Source organism: Cygnus atratus, chromosome 4, assembly GCF_013377495.2.
Source record: "Cygnus atratus isolate AKBS03 ecotype Queensland, Australia chromosome 4, CAtr_DNAZoo_HiC_assembly, whole genome shotgun sequence".
Taxonomy (NCBI): Eukaryota; Metazoa; Chordata; class Aves; order Anseriformes; family Anatidae; genus Cygnus; species Cygnus atratus.
Genome location: NC_066365.1, coordinates 187,138 through 203,543, shown reverse-complemented (window position 1 = coordinate 203,543; position 16,406 = coordinate 187,138). Strand labels below are relative to the sequence as shown.

Sequence of the window (16,406 nt, the reverse complement as noted above, 5' to 3'; positions counted from 1 at the left end):
TTTAAATCTGTTGGTTTCTTTTCCAAGCTGTAATTGTCAAAATCTTTGCTTTTTCCCGACCCTTAGTGTGCTGTTGAGTTTGATTATTAGAGGTTTTATTTTCTGTTGAAGGCAATTAAAAGGGTATTTGTACACGGCCTTCTGACAAGTTGCAGGTAAGGATTAGCACCGATTTTGGGGTGTAAGGGACATTGGAAATGAAGAGCAGGTTATTCCATGCTCAGTAATCTTTATTGATCGGTCTGTCATGGAGTGTGGTTCAAATTTGGTACATAACTAACTACAAAGAACATATCCATAATGTTAATTATCTTAAAAGAGGGACTGAACTAAAGTATTAATCCATTGCATCTTCACTCTTGTAAATCTCACTCGTATTACCAGTTAAGTAGACATTAGAATAATTTTTTATCAGAGTAGTACTTAATCATGCTACTTAAAGCTGGTTTCCACTTCATATATGATCAAGAACAAAACCAAAGTGGTGATGTTTCATTGCAAAAGAGACAAAGAATTTTTTTTCATTTGTTAAATACTGCAGATGGGTAGTAGAGAAGGAAATTGTTAAAGAAGGAAAAGGATTGGGGCTCACAGATTAAGGAGGAACAGATTCTCCAAAATACATTTCATGGATGTTGAGTAAGAATACATTAAGGGGAAGGAACTGTATCGCCAAGTCAGCTGCTGCATTCCTCTCCTGAAGAGTTAGTTGTTCCCTCTCCTTCCATCAGCAAAAAAAAAAAAAAAAAAAAAAAAAAAAAAAAGAAATAATGCAGAGGGGAGTCCCCCAGCCAACCAAAGCAAAACTTCAGGCCCAAACTTGAAGTTCACACATACACAAACCCCCTAACTGCAAATCCTGTAATGACTAATTAAGATGTTGTTACTCTGTGTCTGTGTTAACAGGGAGAACTGTATAACAGTGGAAATGTTGAGCTGTTGTTGAACAGTGGAAAGTCGAACTGTTCATCTGCTGGTACATTTCTCTTAACATTTCTCTTGGTGATGACCATGCAGACCTCTCAAGTAGTGAGGTTAGTGGATGTCGGAAGAGAGATAGCAATTCCAGGTTGGAAGGTAATGTTTTCTTGACTTGGGTCGTTCAGTGCTGTTATTTTTTTTCTGTATGTCAAAATGTACCTATTTGAAACCATTTGTGTCTGAAATGTACTTCCTGCTGAATCTCTTTTTAGAGATCTTGTGTTTTGAAGCAAAGATTTTAATTCACCCATATTTTGTTATGCCATACATGTCTGAAATCTTGGCAGAACATGTTTTCTTGGTATGGAATATATGCTTTAACAGAAATAAAATATTGGAAACTAAATGTTATCTGCGTTCTTGTGCTTTGCACTTTTTAGGATTGCTAGGCAATATATATTGAGTTACACAGAGAACAGGGGAATAAAAATGGGTATTTTTTTACTGGTCTGAATCTGATCCAAGGTAATAATGATCAGAAATGTGCGTTATAACTTGGGCAAGGAATCTCTCTTTTATAACAGCTCAGAGGAAATGGGAGAAGGCCGCCAGTGAATGAAATGAGGAACATGAGGAACGGAGGGCTTGTCAGGGGGAGGCAGTAAGGAAAGTTGGTTTGAAATTTGAATATGAATTTAATGTCATGAGATCCACTGTGTGGAGACTCTTTTATAAATGCACATGGTTAAAATTTAGTTGCAGTGCCTGAACAAATCAAAGCCCAGCATCTCAGCTTTCTTTTGGGCTGTCCCAATTGGGAAGTGAAGTACTTCTCAGAAATTTAGACTACCACATTCAGACGACTGAGTGCTACTTTGCATAAAAGAAGGAAGAAGCACGTTGTACAGAAATTCTATAGAATTTCTGTAGATGACTTTCAGAGCAACTCCACATAGACTCTTACTTGGCTTTAGGCCTTGATTGGTGGTACCTTAATTTCCTTCGGTTGAAGGAAAAGGCAAAATAAATACAAAATAAAGTGAGTGCCAGTAATGAGTAGCATGGGTAGATCTGACTCTCCCCAAAAGGCAGTAGGAGTCTTATGCTCAACTTGAGGGTTGCTAAGTGAAAAGACGACCTTCTCCCTTGGACGCTCCTCTGATTTTACACTGTAGGCTCAGGCAGTCACTGGAGTATTTAGTATTGCTTCAGTGTGGCAATGCTTGTTGGGAAACTGAAGCCTTGTGTAGCTGCACAAGTGCTTTTGAAACCAAAGCTGACGATTTCTGGTGTAGCGTGTGGTAGAACAAGTAAGTAAACCTTTATTTTTAGGATTTATGTGTATCATCACCCTCGGCTTGCTCAGTTGCAGCCATTTCTACACCTAGTTCTGTGAAGCAATGTTGAACAGTAGCGTATACATGAACATTTACATATGTGATGATGAGTGGTCAGGCTGTTCATTGCCTTGACTCTGAGCTGGCAAAACTAGCAAAACAAGGTGTGACCTTCCAAGAAGAGTAGCATTTTATTTAGCAGCGAGGAAACAACTTATTGAATATATGCACTTAAAAGCTTCTAGTCTAAACAACTTTTAAGGGCATATATTCCAAGAAGCTTCTAGTCTAAGGTCACTGACCAGAAAGGCCTGTCTCGCAGACCAGCAACCCAGCCTCCTCTGCAAAGCTATTCCTTCTCCCCAGGATCACCTGGGTAAGGGCTGTGTGGCACCAAACCAACTGCTCCATACTGTGACTGATGTGAAGCCTTATTCTGGACTTTTGGGTGAGGATGCTGATTACAGGATGCCTGTAGGTTAGTGCTGCTGGCCTGGAAGCACAGCTGCCTTTCCATTATCTATGGGGCAGTTGATCCCCATTGCAGATGGACAGAAACACACATTCACAAATGTAAGAGCTAACGTTATGAAAGGTCAGCTCTTGCCTCTCTTCCCTTAGGAAAATGTTTCCTCAAGCACAGTGCCATGCAGTGTCTGTTGTCACGGGCACCTCACCAGGACAGCTGCTTTGGGGCAGTACCCGGAACTTGACCTGATTCTGGGTGTGACCACTGAGATGCTGCTGTGCCACAGTCTCCACGTTTCTTGTTCAGGAGGGGCTGCTAGTACAGGGCAAGATGTCGCCCCCACACCGGTGTCACACGTTTCGATGTTGTGCAGAAAAACCTGTCGGGGGACTGATGTGCTGCCAGGCACAGCAGCTGGAATGGCTCTTGAAGAACTTGCTTGAATCTTCTGGGGCTGCATGCAAGTCAAGTGTAAAAAACCCTCCTAGGCAGGGGATCTGCATGCTTGGAGTGCCTGTCCTCTGCCCTTTGTGTCCTGCCATATGTTCTCTTTGTTTTCCTCTTCATGTCTGCCATTTACTGCAGACCTATGTCAGCTGGTCTGGCCCCCAAGCACCTGTCTGGGTAGAAAAATGTCTACTGGTAGAAAGATTGGTTATGGTTCCTCCTAAAAACTGACAGAATGGGTAGGAAGCTGAAGGCTATTATCACAGCTGGAAGAAATTATGAAGCTGAGAGATTTTGAAAACAGGGCAATAAGTCAAATGACTTTGCACCTTGAATTCCAGACTCAGGGAATGAGACCCACTATCTACATAGCAGTGGGGAAGAGACAATCTCAAAATGGTTCAAGTTAACCAACCTTGGCAGGTCCATGGTCACAGCTCCTGCTTGTGGCTGGGCCAGCTGTGCGAGGGGACCGGGTTGTGCAGGGCATTGCAACCTCCGAGGCTGGAGACAGCACTGCTTTGCAGGGCCGCATCCTCATGAAGAGAGTTTCTCCTTACACTCAGTTTTAACCTCTTTTCAAATAATGCCTGTTGTCTCTCGTTCTCCCACCATGTGTTGCAGTGAAAAGCGTAGCTCCATCTTTGGTTTGCCAGCAGCCTGGGGCTTTTTAATATAGGTCAGCCTTCAGTCCTGTTAGGAGATGGTAACTGTGTGATTAATTAAAAGTAAATAAAAACTAATATGAGTTTGCAATGAATGGCTGGGATGGTATAGCGATATATTGATTACATTATGTAATATAACACCACTGAGTGTAACTATATTGAGCAAACTAGCATGTTGACACTAATTAAGAGGGAAAATCTTTATTTACGTTTGTGTGTACTATTTGGAGCAACTTAAACACTTATTACTAAAACAAAGAAAAACTTCCCCACTTTGATCCAAGGCATTTTAATATAGCACTTAAAATTGTGTTACCACTGTTCAAATACCATCAAGTTAGTTTCTGAAATCCAAAGGCCTGCCAGAGCATCTGTCCTCAGGGGAGACACCTGACCTTTGGATTTCAGAAATTTAGATACCAGCAATTCAGATAACCAGGGTTTGTCTCTGTATCCACAAGGCTTATATATAAATTCCTGTAGAGAGCTAAGGGATTAGTAAGGCATTAGCTTTCTGAAATAAAGAGAGAATCCCTCCCTACTTCACTAGTCTGTTTCAGATTTGATGAAGGAAAATGTTAGCACGTTGAAGATTTATCTTATTCTTTCATACACAAGATAATAACACAGACTTGCTATTTGAATGTATATTTGATTGATCTAATTAAGGACCTGTCTACGGATATCTGGTCAACTCCCAGTATGTACGTCACTAATCTTTATTTCAGAAGAGATGACCACTGCAGAAAGCTTGACTGTCCTTAGCCTCTGGGAGAGACACAGGGATAGATGAGAGGCACTTGACTGAAGCTGCACCGAAGTAAATTATAACTAGGGCCAAAATGAACAGCGTGAGGCTAGTAAAACGCTGGAGCATGCATCTCGGAGAGGTAGCACATCTTGGAGATGCTCAGAACTCACCTGGACATGGCTCTGAGCACCCTGATCTAAGCTGACCTGTATGAGGGTTAAACCATATGACCTTCATAGATGCCTTCCAACCTATATTGTTCTGTACTTAAGCATAAAAAATATCCAATATTTCCATAATATGAATCAGTGCTCTAACTTTAAGACCTAATTACTGAATTTGAAAACCTCTTCATAAAAAGATAATGCTTACTTAATGCATTGTAATTAATTTTATTTTAATGTTACAAGTGATGTGCAAGTCAGTTGAACATGTCTATATAGGGAGCATCTGGTGGTGATTTTTTAAATACTGACAGATTCTGCATTATTTATTCAAGAAGCACATTTCTTGTTAATAAGAGCAGAAGACAGTTGATGAGTGCTGGTGGATAAATGCATCCTTGGCAGAGTTTTGTAAATTGGGGATCAAACACAGTACATGAAAATATTCTGAAGACAACTTGAAATTAATTTCAATAACTTATTTAAATGTACAAGTTTTTGATGGTTCATTTTGAGGGGAAATTAGCATTTATTTCCGTTTGGATCAGTGTGTAAAAGTAGATATTATCAAAGCATGTAAATTTAATTAGGAAGTAATTAAAGAGCAATGGAACTTAAAGTGTACACTAAAATTTTCTTGTTTCTTTTTTCCAGTGTAATTTTGGCCTTGGCTTATCATAAATGCTCAACTTAGGAAGCGTTTCTTCTTTCCAGTGGCACAGAAATGAGGAACTGCATCAGATCTTCCTGACTCTTCCAAATGACTGTGCTAATACTGAAGCTAGACTCGAGGTCTCCAACAGAACTTGCTTATGTTGAACAAGACTGGGTTTGCTTCCTTGACTTTAATCATCTTGCTTTAAAAAACAATCTGAGTTGATGGTGCTGAACTGCTTGTCAAGTCTACCTTGTGCCAAACTGCTCAAGTTTTTCTGCCTCTGTGTATAGGATGCTTCTAGAGGAGACATCAACACAGCTGCAATTCAGCAGTTTCTGTAAGGCAATGGCTCCTTTTAGTGAACTCATTGGCACTTCACATTTATCTTTGCAGGGCTTTAGAGTGTTGAGACGAATCTAGCTGAAGCAAAACCTGTAGAAGGCTAGAATTTTTCTGGTAAGACATGACTGTTGTTGCAAAGGCATAGAAGGTCACAGTGCCTGTCTGGCTGCAAGAATACCATCTCGAGAGAGTTCTGTATTTTAATGGCTTTTAGCTCTTGGGTGGCTTCAGTGGCAAGGAGCGATGCTTAGCAGTTGTATCTAGTAAGGTAGCTGTAATCATTGGTTGTTATGACTCCTTTTGTTGGAGTCCTCCTGTCTGCGTGGAGTTTGGAGGTGTCTGTGTTTTGAGGGCTGGCACTGGGTTTGGCATGTTGACGCAGGGTGGAATATCTTGCTTTTTTTCCCCTTCTAGAAACCATCAGTTGTTGGCAATGTAGTCATACAGCAGAGGCATTGGTAACGTAGATTACTACATTTAAGATCTTCCCCCTACACCCACAGAAAGCAGTGTTTTAGGTGGTGGTGGTTAGCTGAGGGGTGTAGGGTTGTTGCCTGCCCCAGCTGGTATCATTTTTGTTGTATTCCCCACTTTCTGAGCTGTGTTATGCTTGCTTTTGGAAAGAGCAAGTGTAACACCAAGCTATGGAGGCATGTTCTCTTTTAAGTTGAAGATGAATAGAGTAATTTTGGGTAAGAAATGTTTAACCAGTCTGTGGTGACAAATGTCAATAGACTCCTGTGACACTTTTGCTGTTTCCTGATGTGAACCTGTAGGCTGGACCTGCGAGAAGTTGAACTGTTTGCCTTGATGCATTTTCCTCCTTCAGCGTGGAAGATAGTTTCCTGACGCAACTGGGTAGTGAGTCTACCAGGGGAGGTGCCCCTCTGGACCTTCTGTTCACAGAGAAGGACTGCTGGGAGATGTGGTGGTCAGGAGCTGTCTTGGGCAGAGTGACCACGAAATGGTAGAGTTCCCTATTCTTGGCGAAGTCAGGAGGGTGACCAGTAAAACCGCTGTCTTGGACTTCCAGAGGGCAGACTTTGAGGTATTCAGGACAGTGGTTGACAGAGTCCCTTGGGAGGCAGTCCAGAAGGGCAGAGGAGTCCAGGAAGGCTGGGCACTCTTCAGATCATAAAGGGTCAGGAGCAGTCTGTCCCCACATGCCCAAAGATGAGCCGGCGTGGAAGCAGACAGGCCTGGCTGAACAGAGAGTTGTGGCTAGAGCTTTGGAAAAAAAAGAGGGTTTACGATCTTTGGAAAAGAGGGCAGGCCACTCAGAAGGATTATAAGGATGTTGTAAGGATGAGTAGGGACAAAATTAGAAAGGCCAATGCTCATCTGGAGTTCAATCTGGCTACTGCTGTTAAAGATAACAAAAAATGTTTTTATAAATACATCAGCACCAAAAGGAGGACTAAGGAGAATCTCCATCCTTTACTGGATGCAGAGGGAAACTTAGTTAAGAGAGATGAGGAAAAGGCTGAGGTGCTTAATGCCTTCTTTGCCTCAGTCTTTAGCAGCAAAACCAGTTGTTCTCTGGATACCCAGCCCCCTGAGCTGATGGAAGGGGGTGGGGAGCAGGATGTTGCCCTCACAATTCACGAGGAAATGGTTGGCGACCTGCTACAGCACTTGGATGTACGCAAGTCAATGGGGCCGGATGGGATCCACCTGAGGGTACTGAGAGAACTGGCGGAGGAGCTGGCCAAGCTGCTTTCCATCATTTATCGGCAGTCCTGGCTATCAGGGGAGGTCCCAGTCGACTGGTGGCTAGCAAACGTGATGCCCATCTACAAGAAGGGTCGGAGGGTAGACCCAGGGAACTATAGGCCTGTTAGTTTGACTTCAGTGCCAGGGAAGCTCATAGAGCAGATTATCTTGAGTGTCATCACGCGGCACTTGCAGGGCAACCAGGAGATCAGGCCCAGTCAGCATGGGTTTATGAAAGGCAGGTCCTGCTTGACGAACCTGATCTCTTCTTCTATGACAAAGTGGCGCGGTTGGTGGATGAGAGAAAGGCTGTGGATGTGGTTTACCTTGACTTCAGTAAGGCTTTTGACACTGTTTCCCACAGCATTCTCCTCAAAAAATTGGCTGCCCTTGGCTTGGACTGGCATACGCTTCGTTGGGTTAGAAACTGGCTGGGTAGCCGGGCCCAAAGAGTTGTGGTGAATGGAGATAAATCCAGTTGGAGGCCGGTCACTAGTGGAGTCCCCCCAGGGCTCAGTACTGGGGCCAGTTCTCTTCAATATCTTCATCGATGGTCTGGAGGAGGGGACCAAATGCACCCTCAGTAAGTTTGTAGACAGCAGACACCAAGTTAGGTGCACATGTTGATCTGCTCGAGGGTAGGAAGGCTCTGCAGGAGGATCTGGATAGGCTGGACCGATGGGCTGAGGCCAACTGTATGAAGTTCAACAAGGCCAAGTGCCGGGTCCTGCACTTGGGGCACAACAACCCCGAGCAGAGCTACAGGCTGGGAGATGAGTGGTTGGAAAGCTGCCTGGCAGAGAAGGACCTGGGAGTATTGGTAGATAGTCAGCTGAATATGAGCCAGCAGTGTGCTCAGGTGGCCAAGAAGGCCAACAGCATCCTGGCTTGCATAAGAAGCAGTGTGGCCAGCAGGGCTGGGGAAGTGATTGTCCCCCTGTACTCGGCTCTGGTGAGGCCGCACCTCGAGTACTGTGTTCAGTTTTGGGCCCCTCACTACAGGAAGGACATGGAGGTGCTGGAGTGTGTCCAGAGAAGGGCAACAAAGCTGATGAGGGGTCTGGCAAACAAGTCTTATGAGGAGCGGCTGAGGGAGGTAGGATTGTTCAGCCTGGAAAAGAGAAGGCTCGGGGTGACCTTATCGCACTCTACAGGTACCTTAAAGGAGGCTGTAGCAAGGTGGGGGTTGGTCTATTCTCCCACATGCCTGGTGACAGGACAGGGGGGAATGGGCTAAAGTTGTGGCAGGGGAGGTTTAGGTTGGATATTAGGAAGAACTTCTTTACTGAAAGGGTTGTTAGGCATTGGAATGGGCTGCCCAGGGAAGTGGTTGAGTCACCATCCCTGGAGGTCTTTAAAAGACATTTAGATTTAGAGCTTAGTGATATGGTTTAGTGAAGGACTTGTTAGTGTTAGGTCATAGGTTGGACTCGGTGGTCTTGGAAGTCTCTTCCAACCTAGGTGATTCTGTGATTCAGAGATCTTTTTTGAGCAGGGGAAGCTTAATGGAGTCTTAGTTTGGAAGTATGTATTCATTTGGAAGTATGGCTAGAGTGCAAACACTTGGGTTTAAAAACAAAAAGCCAAACACTGTAGTAATACCTAGGTACTTTCTTTTCCTGACAGAGGTTGGTTTAGCAGCAGTAGTGAATAAAAAAAACGTGAAGAAAGAGGGCTTTGGAGGGAGCCAGGGACTGAACTGTTCTGTTATTTATCTAACACAGCTGACCTTCTTATGGGCTTTTAAGGTCTATTCTTTCCCAGAGGGAAATATCTGAAACTTTCAACTTAATCCTGCTATTAAAATAAACGTAGCTGGAGTTACATAGGGAAGGTGATGTTCACATTCATATCCCTTCTCTCAAATTCTGTGTACAGCACAAAAATATTGTTACGTAATTTATTTCTCATCGTTAAAGAAGTTGAGAATTAGGATACTGGCTCTGGCTGGCAGCGCACGGTCCTGACCTCTCGCCTCATCTGACTGAAGATGCACTTTACATTGTGGTGCATCTGAAAGTGTGCCAGTGGTCCACCATGTGAAGGAGTGAGTGCTGAATGTGCATATCCGCTATAATGGGCAAGTTGGATTTACATCAGATGTGATCCCTGTCTTCACTTTGGTTTCTTCCAGTCAGAAGCAGATCTTTATCTCTGTCGGACAAGGAGTACTAGCACTCAAGTGCTATATTTAATTTCTATCAGCAGCTGATTTAGGCTTCAATATCAATGCCTTGTTAAGCTTTTGCTGAAACACTTTGTTTATGTGTAATAAAACATTTCTCTGACGTAACATGTAAGTCATTTGTGTAACTTGGCAGAACATGGAAATAGGCAGAAAAAGACTGTTGAGATCTGAATCAGTTTCTCTTGAGTGCCTGTAGTGTGTAACAGAAGAAATTTGATGCTTTCTTAGTTTTATATTGTATGGTACGTAACCACTTGATAAACTAAACCTACCTTTTCCACAGAGAAAGATTCACAAAATATCTTAAGTGAGGGGAATGCAGCTAAGCTGGAAACCTGTGTGGTGTTTGTATTTATTTATTTGTTTTAGAAGTGAGAGGGAAACATGAGTGGATTTTGTGGTGTTATTTGCTCCATTTACTTCTTTCCAGGAACCAAATGATTTGAGATTGCTGAGATTTTTTATTCAGATCTTTTTGTGGGATATCTGGTGAGGGAAGCAAGCAAATTGTATTTTATTTGTGAAACTTCAGAAATAGTGTCTAGAAAGCACTGAGATGTTTAGTCTAAATAAAAATAGAAACACAACTAAAACTCGGGGTAGAATATTTAGTGGGGTGCCAGAGCACAAATGTTTTGTGTCTCAGCAAGCCAAGTACTTAAATGAACAAGGAGAAGGAAGTAGTGGCTGCTTAGAGAAATTATCCAAATCAGAAATTGACTCTGTATCATGAAAAATGGGTTTATGCTTATCGCCATCAATTCTGGAGAGCAATGTTTGGAAGTGCAGCAGTTCAAGTTCAATTTTCTATACACCTTGCTTTAACAAAAGGTAAGATGTTTGTAACAAAAATTGCGTTTACTGTAATGCATGCTGACCCGACGTATTGCCTGGTTTAAATAAATAAATAAATTTATTCCTCTGCTGCAGGTGGGGGGAATAATCCTGCATAATAATTGTAATCCTACATAATGTGTAATAATCCTTCATAATAATTCAGACTATATATATAAACTCTTCAAGGAATGCCCATAGATCAGGACTCTTCTGAAAAATAAAATACCTGTTAAATTTGGTGATAATAACTGTGAAGTGTCGGTTGTGGTTTTATCAGTTATGCTCAAGCTGGCCACCCTAATATTATGTTTTGGCAAGACAGTTGAAAATGTGTTAACCCTTTGAACTTAAAGGAAGCACTTCAGTGCAGCAGGGAGCTCTATGTAAGGCTGGTGTGGGAGTGGAGGTGTTTTTAGTGACTCAAGCTTTTTTTCTGAATGGAACTTCATGTCTGGAAAACAATGGACATGCTTGCTGCCAGGGTTCAGTGGTGGGTCATGAAAATTAAGTGGCTGAGAGTCAGGACATAGTTATGGGGCTTCTCAGTTGTCTTGGTGTCTGCTGACTCACACGCTGCGTATGTGTACATAAGTGCAGATGTGTTCTGGTGGATGAGGCATCATTAAGGTATTTGTTTTGCACAGCAGGTGGAGACGTGGTGGCACTTGGCAATACCCTTTGCTCGTCACTTAGTTTTTCATGATGTAATGGCTATTTATACAATTCTGAAATAGTTATGAGAAGGCACCTAGTGCCAAATGGCTACCTTGGTTGTTTGCTATGCTCCTCTGCCCTTTTGGGTTTCAGCAACCTCTGGGACACCTGGGGTCTGCAGCTGAGCAGGCTGCTGGCTGGAAAGCGAGGTGCCGCCTGTCTGCTCACCGCCTGCCTAGCAGGACACAGCCTGGAGCAGCCTGAGTTCACCTTCCTGTCCTGCGCCCCAGCTGTGGAGGAGGGTGCATGGGATGGTCGACAGGGAGAGCAACCGTGCTGCCCCTGGTGTGCCCACTATGTGGTCAGAGGTGGTGTGCTCCACATGTGGGGTCAGGAGGGTGAGCACAGGCCTCTTGGCTGAGTGCCCTAACTATCTGGTAAGACAGGTCAGCTTGGGTCTTGCCTGTTTGGAGAACACACATCCTTCAAAAACAAAGAGGATAGGTTTTCTTTTCTGCACTTGATGTGCCATTAGATTTCCCAGAGGTGTTCATCCTTTGCAGAGGTGGTTTCATCAAGTGGGAAGTAACCAAGTTCGGCCATGCTGTTGAGACTGGAAAGAAATGGTTCTAATTTCTCAGAATTTGCAGCATGGTTCCTGTCCAAGCGTAGTACAGTTGGAGGACCCGTTCGGACTCTGCTCTCCATGTTGTGGGATGCTTCTGAGCCTGCTGCATCATTTCGGTGGGGAAGCGAGGAGCCTGATGTGGCTTGAACTCTGCTAGGCACTTGCAGAGCATCACTGTTTGTGACTAGGAGGCTGAAAAACGAGCTCTTCAGTTACTTGGCTTAGTTACCTTTCATCTGCTGATGTCACCATTCTGGCATACTCAAGGTTGAAAAGTTTCTGAGCCACCTTGCTCCTCTTCTTTTGTTGTTGTTGTAAAATACATGGGGTGTACACCCAGTACGTTGGCTTTGGACACATTTTTGGTAATTCTGCTGATGACAACAGAGAGAATTTGAGCTTGGCCAGTGCTCAAAATGAATTGATGTAATTAAAGGAGGAGTGGTTTACTTTTGGCACTGAGGAAGGCATTTAGCTCTTGTAAACAACGTTTACACAGCCTCTCCTGCCCCATTCTAATGAGTTTTGGGACTGCAGGTCAGAGCAGTTTCATTTTGTGATGAACTGTTTCTCAAGCCATTCTGGCCCTGATGAACTTATACTATGGAAGCAGGGTGAGTGTAGGGGAGTCAAGATTTAAAGAGAGAAAATATTCCATGTGTACGAGGGAAATATTCATAAACTGGGCAGCTTGGTTCTCACAGACCCAGTTGGAAGACTGGTTCCCTAGTGCTCTCACAAGATTTCTTCTTATTTCTGTTACACCAAGTAAGCAATGCATATGGAAGGGGGGTAGAAGCTGTCTCCATGCTTTCACTTCCTAACAGTGTTTTTTTCTTTTTTTAAATAAACTTAAGCTGGAGGAATTGCTGATACTGTCCTTTGATTTCTGCTCAAATAAGCTTGTGGTTTTTGAGTACTAGTAGTATAACTGGTCATTTGAGATTTGCCGATATAGTAAGTGTTAATTAAAGCTGGCCTAATTGTAGTCTGGTCTGATTTGGAGCCAATACAGGAGATTTGCTTTGTCTGTATTTCAAAATCCGTGGTTTTGAACCTAAGAGGTTATTTGTGATTATACTAAAGTTCTTGAGAGCGAAATGCAGTTGAAGGTGTAATAGAAACTGCAGTGAAGTATCTGTGCTGAGATTTATTGCTGACCCAGTCCCAGTAACTGTTCCTGTGACAAAAGGGCCAATTGTTTATACTGCTAGTTTAAATACTTACATGGTTCTGTGGAGGTAAAAATAAAATTGCTCGCCTTATTTCTTGCATGCCAGAGTTTTGCAGTCCAATTTCTAGGTTCACACTTGATGCGCACGCACTGTTTGGTGCAGGCTGTCGAGTTGATGTTTCTCCTACAAACAGTTGCAAGATGGTGACATATAAGTGAGCGGTGGCATGACAGGTAGAAGGAAAAGAGGGAGGCCTTCCCTCTTTTAACAAGGCCAGGATACTGTTGGGTGGTTCTGTGGATGTCCAATTCTCCCTGGGCCTGGTGTGAGCCTGGCCTTTGGCACTGGCGAAGAAGCATCCGAGAGAACTGCGTGGACCAGGGGCATGGATGCAGTAATGCACATGAGGCCAGGTTCTGCAGTATCTGCTGGCCTTAGTTTATCAGGAGAGCACGTAGAAGCAGCAGACGTGACAGCTGGGTTGAAAGGATGGCATCCGCTTTGCATATTCACACCCTGATTTCTGGGAGGTTTGAGCATTGCAGAGGCTGGGTGTTTGGAAAGCCACAGGGTACTTGCTTTGAGCTGAACTGTGTTGGAGAAATGTGGATAGTATTTAATGTAGTTCATAGTCCATAACAGAAAAAGGTTATGTCAAACAGCAGCTGTTTTGCTGGAGCTGACCTCCTGAAATGGTAACTGTAAGTGGCTGCCCTGTGGCTGTGAACAGGAGATGCAGATGATCTGAAGCCGTGAGGATGCTGTTGAGCGTGCTTGTTGGGTGAGCGCGTGCAGTGCCTGAAATGCATCCCACTGGAAATTAAACTCATAAGCTTGGCTTCCTGTTCGGTGGGTGGTTGCCACTATCTTTTCCTAATCTGTTCTTCCACTTTCCTAGATTAAAGTACGAGTGCCCTTTTGAAAGCTAGGCTTTACTCAGCAAGCAAGGGCTTCAAGTCTTACCTGGAAATAAACCCAGTTCAAAAACTCCCAAGAGTCCCAAGTGGTGCTCCCTTCCCATCCTAGGAGTAGCAGGGGTTTTATGGGCATGGAGGATTAAGTTAGAAGAGAACTGACTGGTTTGGCTGTCGATGCTGAACTCTTGGGCCTGCTAGCAAGTTAATTTAGTTTTTGGATGCATACAAGTGTTGTAACAAAACATGTAGTTATTAAGCATTACAAGATTTCTTCAAGCAAGGAGTCACATTAATGCCACCTCTCTTGCAAAGCCTTTCTAAGGTACAGTGATAGTGTGCTTGCTTCTTCTGACTTCTGTTTTTTCCCCTATAATCTTCCCTGTTATTTTTACTATACAAAATAAAATTCACAACATAGATTTTTTTAAAAATTATTATTATTATTATCAAGTTTTCCTTGTTGATTTAGGATATGTCTGTATTGTATATTATATCATAATGTAGAAACACCTGTGCTACTGATGCCAAACATGGCAGATTAGGAATCACAGGTGAAATAAGTTTGCTATCACATAGCTAGTTAACCAAGGCACAGGTACCTAGCTATTTGCCAGGTGCAACAGCAAATAAAGCTATATTTGCTGCCTCTATCAACTGACTTGGGCTAGCTGGAGCATCTCAATGTGATTGCTTGCTGGAACCACACAGGAAGGAGTTGAGACTCTCTGTCCATTGCTGGTTTGTGTGCACCCACTTGTAAAATCCAAGATTACCCAATAAGCATTTTATAACTCTGCAAAATGAGGCAGAAAAACTAGGAAAGGCAAGGGAAAGTCAGTCGAGTTCAGTAGTGTCACATATGCTCAGTTTAGTTCCTGTTCCCTTCCTATAATGATGAGGAATCACCTAGTTGCTCAGAAGGGTGCTCTTGCTGATCAGTGGCTGTTGCATTACTTACTGGCCTTGTTATTGACAGGAACTCTTTCAGCAGTTTGTGTGCTTTGAATGTCTCAGATGAAACTGGGATGATAACGCTTGTGTCAGTTTTTTGTTTGCTATAGTTTCTTTTCCAGGAGTTACTTAAACATTTCTTAGCTTTGTGAAACTGCAGTTGTTCGAGGAGCAACTAATCTTTGATTTCAAAATGGCAGAGCTCTGATTTCTTTGGCATATTTGTATTCTAACCTGTTTTCATCTTACTTTCTCTAGTGAACAAAGAGCTTTGGTGTTGAAGAGAAACCTCAGAAAGGAATGGGCGCTGTTCTCCTGAAGCTGTTTGCCCTGATCCCAGAAATGCTGTAGAGGTTAGTGATGGCAATGTTTAAGTGCTTCCATGAAAATTGGCTTTAGATTTGTAATTGTCACACTCTTCAACATGTTCTGTATGAACCAATTTATTTTGCCTGTCATAGAAACAGAGTTAATATAGGCATAATTTGAATGCTGATGGTTTAAAGTTGCTCTACTCAATCAAAATTAAGGTTTTTGTTGATTTGTGTAGAAGTCTTTGCATGTGTTTGGTTGATGTGAGTTGCTTGATGTTTGTTGTAGCACAGTAAGTCAGGCACTGTCTGAAACCTAGGTATATTTAGCTGAGTGAGTTAGATGGCCTCTTTTTCCCATGTCCTTTTTCATTTATGGTACTTTGCTGTCCTTTAGTAATTACAGAAAGCATTGAAACCTACTATTGAATGGAGGTGGTCATTAACTTAAAAATGATGCATTTTAATTTGAGGATTCTGGAAATCACAGAGATGCACACATGGAAGTCAAGGAATTTTCTTCTTGTGTCAGAGCAGAAGGCAGGTACCATGCAGTGGGCAGCTTCTCCTGCCTGCTTGCCAGGGCTGCCTCCTTCCATTTGTGCTGTGCAATACAGCTCAAGCAGTTTGTTTCGACTCCTGAAGCCGTGGGCACACTGCTGCTGCAGCCTTGCTTCTCCTTTTGCATTTCTGCATGCACGGTCCAGAACCCAGACTGCTGCCCAGCGGCTGCTGGAGGGTCAGGAAGGATGGAACCAGGGGAGAGAAGCACTGCGTGGGGTGGTCATGGTACGTGTGTTTCTTTGTTTTGCTGAGGATGTATGTGTGAGGGGAAAAAATGATTTAAGCATCCTTTTTGCTAGGTTGCTGTAGAAGTTGTCAGGGCTTCCCTCAGCATCTTATGCCTTTTTGCCCATAGGATGTTGACCTAACGTTTGTTGATTGGCAGTAGTTCACTTTGTCACAGAACAAAAACATAACACCAGGGAGGAATGATTGTATTGTTACAGAGCTTTCATAGAATAAGATAGAAAACGTGGAGGTTGCTATTTGGGATGGGGACGGAGAAGTCTGGCATGCTGCTTTGTCCTAACCTCCCAGTGATGGAAAGGGACGTTTGCATGCCATGCTTCTGCATACGCAGCACATGTTGCACAGTTGTCAGTTTTTGCTGAAAGATGGATTTACTGATTGCCTTTGAGGTAAGCAGCAATATTTCACATTGCATCAATAATTTTTGCTACTGATGGATTAATGCCTGAAAGACCATTTGGC

General features: G+C 43.1%; 1 protein-coding gene across 2 annotated transcripts in view; it reads left to right on the top strand.

Moving 5' to 3' along the window:
- WDFY3 (WD repeat and FYVE domain containing 3) overlaps window positions 1–16,406 on the top strand; it is a 183,338-nt gene that overhangs the window by 22,209 nt on the left and 144,723 nt on the right. For both annotated transcript variants that reach the window (XM_050710491.1, XM_035539517.2), the window contains exon 2: window positions 15,079–15,173. The gene's annotated coding sequence lies outside the window, so the exon portion shown is untranslated. The remainder of the gene's footprint in view (window positions 1–15,078; window positions 15,174–16,406) is intronic.